The following is a 6,889-nucleotide window of genomic DNA, read 5'->3' as shown; positions in this document are numbered from 1 at the left end:
GAAAAGAAAACACAACCAAATTGCCCTTTATAAAGTTTGTACCAAGCTAAACTATCTTTTTAGGTAGCCCCACAGAATGTTCAATGTAAGAACAAAGTTGAAGATCGTCTTTGACCCTCTAAAATTTATAGCTAGAAAAATGGAGGGAAAGGGAACAAACTGATTTATCCACAAGTGACACGAAAATGTGGGGTGCCAGTTTCCTGCTTTGCCATCAGTAACCTGGTCAATACGCAGACCTTGTATTCCCGATACAACAAGAAGCACTGTAACTGTGATCTGTTTCCTTGCGATCAACCCGCAGACCTTAGTAATTTCAGTGAGGTGGACTTCACCAAACTGAACAAAGAGTTGATCTCAAAGATTAGGAAAGAAGACACAGAAAGATGGTGCTAGCAAGATAATGAAAAAAGATTACCAAAAAAGTGGGTTAAGTTTTTAGTCAAAAATGTAAACATTTTCTTTCTCCCCGAAGGGTGCCCAAGTATTTAGCAGGGTGTACTGGTTTTGTTTAAGAGGAAAAAGTTATTTTTCCCTCCTGTGTTTTTTGCAGTTGTTACTTGCTTTAAAGCCTTTTTCTCATGATTATAATTTGTTAGTTTCTGCATGTGGTCAAACTGGGAAGAAAATAGAGAAGAAAAACATTTCATGCCAGAGAAGGACAAGTAAAATGAAAAAGAAACATCCTCAGGAAGTCCGTCTCACAAACCAATCCGATATTCTTCTCTGTGCTTGGTTTTCAAGGATAACCATTGTATCATTCCTAATAAGAAGAATGAAGATGAGTCCCTTCTAGCAGTTTCCAGGCAAACACCTCTGCGCCTACCTCCTCCCCACCAATACACACGGTTCTGGTGTAAGTGCTCACTTCTCAAAGTAGGTAATTCAAATTCAACCTAATGAGTACATGAAAAGCTTGGATTCTTATTTTTTGGTTGTGGAGCTTTACTTCTTGCTTCGTATTCCCTTTCATAACAATTGACCATTTTCAGTGTTCTGTCTGAATTATTGCTTTCAACCTCAAACAGACTCTTCAGTCTGCCCATAGAAGATTATAATCAAAGAAGAGAAAAAAGAATGGTAGCCTCAGGCCTTTAAACCAATACCCTGGAAACTAGCATAAGAAATGGTACCTATAGTAATATCCGACATCATTATTCATTTCTCTAAAGAGAATATTTCCTTTGGATGTTGTCACTTGTTCAACAAATGTTTATAAGGGCATCTGCCACATATATACTATGCATCTGAGAGTCCATTGTTTTGATGGTGACTTTCTTGAGGTCCGGAATGGTTTACTTTTCTTGATATTTGATAACGGAGTTAAAAGTTCATCACCTTCATAAATAGCAAGACATGGTATACATTTGAAAGAATATTTATTGTTTAGAGGAATTATACCAAAAGGGGATTTGATAGCTCTAAGCAATGTTAAAGCAGGAAAAGTTAAAATATTGTAATTACTATTTCAAAGAACAATTTTAAGACAAGTTAATATTCTTTTTTTTTACACTTGCTAGGCCAGCTCTGTGCCACTGCCCCAGTAAGACAAGTTAGAAAAGCTAAGTAAGTGAACCATGCATGGACACTAGGAGTATAAGCTCCGGCCACTGGGCTTTGGGGTTGAGATCATCCTACTCCAAATGGACAAAAGATGAAAGCTACTTCTGATATTTATCTGTCTCAGGTAAAAGACAGTGCCTGTTACCCTGTAGCAGCAGAGAACCACTGAATGGGTGGCGAAGCAGAGACTCACCTTCGGTTTTCTTACAAAGAGCCAGTGTTTATCAACTTCGTTTAACAGTTTTTTCCCTTTATATGTTAGATACTACTTGTGGGTCTCGGCAATGCAAAAACACATTTGGACGTAATCTAACGGATCTATTTACTGTGTTGGTTCTGGCGATTGGAACTGAGAGCCTTGTGCCTGGTTGACACATGCTCTACCACTGAGCAAAACTCATAGTCCCTAGAAAGTCTTATGCAGTAATTTAAAATATGAGAAATACATAAACAAAATGCAGTTGTTGGGGTGGAGATGTAGCTCAGTGGTAGATCACTTTTCTGGTATGTTTGAGACCCTGGTTTCCAAATAAAATAAAATACCGATAGTGGGACCCACCTGTAATACCAGCATTCTGGGAGGCTAAGGTTGGAGGATTGCAAATTCAAGCTAAGCCTGGGCAATTTAGCAACTCAGCGAGGCCTTGTCTCAAAATTTAAAACATAAAAGAAGAGTTGGGGGTAGCCCCTCCACATGAAGGCCCTGAGTTCAATCCCCAGCACTGCAAAAAATATTATATAATTAGGGCCAGGGATATAGCTCAGTGGTACAAGCACCCGCCTGGCAAGCACAAGGTCTTGAGTTTGATTCCTGGTACGAAAAACAAAAAAATTATATAATAATTAATAAACAAATAAAAAATTCGGACAGTATTATAGTATTATCAGTTAAAAATGTTATGATAGTTACTAGTCTAACATAATTTCCTCACAGGTAAGGAAATAGAAACACTGAGAATTTGAGTAATTTGCCCAAAGGCTATACAACTAGTAGTGCTGGGACCAAAATTCAGATTTTCTAGTGTTTAAGGCCAAAACTCTGCACTCCGTTCCATGGCTTTTCATGACTATCTTTTCTAACTGAAGCTCTTCAGACACTATCTGATTAAACTCAAGCCTTTTTTTTCTTTTTGAGACAGAGTCTTTCTACTGTAGTCCAGGCCAACCTTAAACTTTGCATCCTCCTGCCCCGGCTTCCAATGCTGGGATTGCAGGCTTGCACCACCACGCCCCACTGAAATTCATCAACCATTTTAAACATTAGGTCCTTAACTATCTTGGAAACTACCCATAACTCTCCCAGTCCCCAAACTGCATAAACATTAGAATTAGACATTTTTTTAACATGGAGGACTGATAGCATTGCTATAAAATTAACGGATGGCACATGAAATCCCAAAATTCTCTGAATGTCACAAATCTGAACCTTGCATTCCTGTTTGAAACACAATGTGTTTTCACTGTTTTATTTCTGCTTCTTGTCATATTAAAGCTCTTAACATGCTTCCCAAAAGGGGGACATATGTATTAAATAAGAAAATGCTGCCATGGAGAACACAGATGGTAGCGCATTTTTGGCAGAAAGAAAGTTTAACAAGGCATATTACTGATTTCCTTGGAAAACTAATGTGCACAAATGTTCAGTTTAAGCAGTAAGAAATTAATTGCTGTTTCACAATAATCTTTTTTTTTCCCCCTAATCACCCTACTCTCACATTTTCACAGAGAAAGGAAGTCAAATGTGATTGTAAACAAATGGCGGATTAAGAGAGTGGAGGATAGTTATAAAAGAATGAAGGAAGAAGACACTGCTAGCATTTCATAGTAACTAACCATGTTGCTTGTCATTTGTTGATAAAAATCAATAACAAGAGGTAATGACTGTGTGGTTACATTGCATGTGTTTTTAATATGATGTGTAGAGTCACTGTGTCAGGGTGTAAAAACAGGAGGTAAGAGTTTATCAAATTTCAGATTTGGCTGACTCAGAAGGCCCACCCATATGCAAAGTCTCCACTGCTAGAAAGTACACATAGATGAATGGTGAGTATCTCTGGGATATCAGGTTTCTATTTTGCAATAAATACAGCTTTTCAAACCCTCTGGAACATTCTATATTCTAAGGTTCAACATTTAAAAATGGAATTTCTAATTGGCTGATCGCTGATGTAGTGCTGGAGGAAAAATGGATCTGTCTCATACGGTGCCATATGTACTTTAAATAATTTTGTATTTCAACAACAAACTGAAAACAGAACATTTGACAGCTACTTTATATGCCTGAGCCCTAGAAGATTCCAGTCTGGAAAAACGCTTTCCAGAATCCAAGACTAGGCTTAGTAAACTCTCTCTCTCCTGGTTTTCAGCTGTATATATAATCTGAAATAAAATGCCATAGAACCTCATATGGGTGTAGCTCAATAGGCAAGCCACGGGTTCCATCCCCAGCACCAAAACAAACAAAAGAGAAACATAAATATACGTAGATTATTATAAACTGAGTTCTAAATCATAAATCATTTTTATAAAGAAGCAGAATACACTGATAAGGGTCCTGAGTTCTATCTCCAGTACCTGTGAAGGAGAAGAAGGAGAAGAGAGGGAAAGGAAAAAATAAGATTAAAAAGCTACAAAATTTATCTAATAACTCACCTTAGAATCGTATGTGCTTATAATCAGACTTGACTGAATCAACTATTTATGCAAATTCAGAGGTCATCCCCTATGTAATACTACACTTTCTGCCTCAGTGAAATTTTCTAGAGGACTGGAAATCAACTAGAGGCTAATTAGCCAGAGGCTAATCTGAAGCTCCAATTTTTTTCTCCATAAAATCGACACTTGGAAAATTTGTTTCTTTGGGGGAGTATTTTTGGAAATCAACCTGCCTAAAACCAGTTCAGTTTATGTTAATGAAAGATTCTTAGAGACAACGTAAATAACAATAACAATGCTGATGTTTGCATGTGTATAATGCGAATGATGTAGGGGATTCTGAGCCATTAGCACCTGCTTGTTCAAGCTGTCAGCTTCAGATCATATACAAAGAGAGCAACCAGCCCTTCCGGAGTTGTTGCCTTCTCTGGATCTGTTTCTGAAACTTTCTTTATCCTGAAAAAAGTAGCACATGAAACCAAGCTCAGCAGCCATATCCACTGAGCTCTACTCTCCTCAAAAGAAAGTGATTAGCAGTGGGATTTTATTTAAAAGCCATCTCTTGGCTGAGTTTCAGAAGTGTGGAGTTAGAAATGAGTGGACATTCGACAGCGAAGATGGTGACCTTGTCTTAATAATGCTTCTTCTAGCTCTGCTGCTGTGCCTACCAGGCTGGGCAGCCATAAGATTTACTTTCCTGAGACATAAACAAAAGTAAAAGCAAAATAAACAAAACTCTGCGTTCCCTGTTTTGAAATTGGCCGCTCTGTGAATTGGACAGTGTCCCCCTCTACTGCCCAATAAGCATAAAATCAGATAAAATTAAACCACCTTTAGAAAATCTTACTGTGGCAATGGGGCAGAATTAGATATCCCTATCCCCAGTTTATATAAAAACCAAGAATAAAATATCTTTCAGCTACAAGTTCAAGCCCCAGTCACAGAGAGGAACAGGTGGACCCTACCAGCCAGAGTTTATCAGAGGTCAGCAGACACTGAGGCTAACTAAAGCGGATCAGCGCACCATCCAGGTACGTTACCTCTCTTCCTTAACATCTATGTATCTGATGCGTGATTGATTGTTTCACTTTTCGTGGTGGACGGCCGTATTTGAACCCGACAAACGCCTGGGGAAGGAGGGCGGAGCGGGAATGGGATGCGCCTGCGTGGCAGGGCTGTGTCCTTCAGCCGTCTCGAGCCAAGGCCGATGGGAGGAGAGCACTGCCGGACACAGAGGTCTTTACGGGTCACCCTGGCCCGTTACCAAGCGTGGATGGTGTGAGTGCTGTACGCAGAATCACGACAGGAAAGTCGCAACTGGATCTTCCCAGAAAAGCAGAAAAGCACAAAGCATGAGCAACCAGAAGCTCTTTATTCCCTAAGTAACGTTCCATTTACTTCACATTTTGAATTTTTATCTTGGCATGATTTGCCACCTACGTACCTCAAAGAATCATTGTACGGATTAAAATAATGTCTTAAAGTGCTTTGAAACAAGGACGAAATGTTTGTTCTTTAATGCTGGTACAACCTTGTGGGTAGGTTTTGTTACTATCCAAATTGCTTTAACTTAGGTAAATACATGATTTCTAAATCACTGTATTTGTTCTAAATTGTACTACGGCACCTTCACATTTGCTCACGTGTTACGCATGTTGGTCGCCGGAATACAACCTGTTCTCCCTGAATCCAGAGGCACTATGTAATATGCCTGAGCACTGTCACAGCAAAAGCTTAGGAAAGGTCTCTCACATCTGGGATTTTTGCTACCTATCCATGTCCTACAGCTATGAGCTTCCAAAATTGTTGTTTACTTTTTGCCCTGCTGGAGCTAGAACCCCAGGCCTTGTGCCTGCTAAGCACTTGTTCTAGGGCTGAGCTACCTCCCCCGTCCAGCTATGAGGTTTGCTTTTGAAAAGATAGGGTCTGTGTTGCCCAGGCTGATCTGGAATTCGTGGTTTTAAGTGGTTCTCCCTCAGCTTCCCAAAGAGTTGGGACTACAGGCGTGGACAACCACAGTTGGCCAGCTACGAAACTGACTTTTTGATTTTTTTAAAATAGGGTCTCACCATGTAGTCCAGACTGACTTTGAATTTGAGATTCTCCTGCCTCAGCTTCCAAGTGCTGAGATTATAGGTGTCGTACCCAGTAAGCTACCTAACTTTTTTGCGGGGAGGGTTGTTGGGAGAGATGCTGAAACAGAGTCTCACTAAGTCACTGAATTGCCCAGGCTGGATTTGAACTTGTGATCCTCCTGTCTCAGCCTCCCAGAGTGCTGGTATTACAGGCATGCATCACCACACCTGGCTAAACCACCAAGTTTGAAAAGAAAAAAAATACATGGAAACCAGTTAAGAATTCTGAATTTTTGCTCCACTTTTGATATGGTCTGCTATGGGAAAGCTTTGCTGTAAAAGCTTTTTAAATCCTCTTGTATTATTCTTGATGGTCTCAGCAGGCAATTAAAAACCAGTTAAAAATAAAGTTAGCTGACTCATTTCTGGAGTTTAGATGCTGATGCCGCTGGCAGCTTCCATAACAGATAACATTATTACAGAAAACAGAACAACAACTTTAACAGTGGAGTGAATTTCTCTAAAAGAATTTCAGAACAAAATTGATGTGATGTATTCCTTAGTTTTCTGTGGTCTCTTAGGTAAAAAAAAAAAAA

Source organism: Chinchilla lanigera, unplaced genomic scaffold, assembly GCF_000276665.1.
Source record: "Chinchilla lanigera isolate Chin_1 unplaced genomic scaffold, ChiLan1.0 scaffold00030, whole genome shotgun sequence".
In the NCBI taxonomy this organism is placed as follows: domain Eukaryota; kingdom Metazoa; phylum Chordata; class Mammalia; order Rodentia; family Chinchillidae; genus Chinchilla; species Chinchilla lanigera.
This window is presented reverse-complemented; position numbering follows the sequence as displayed.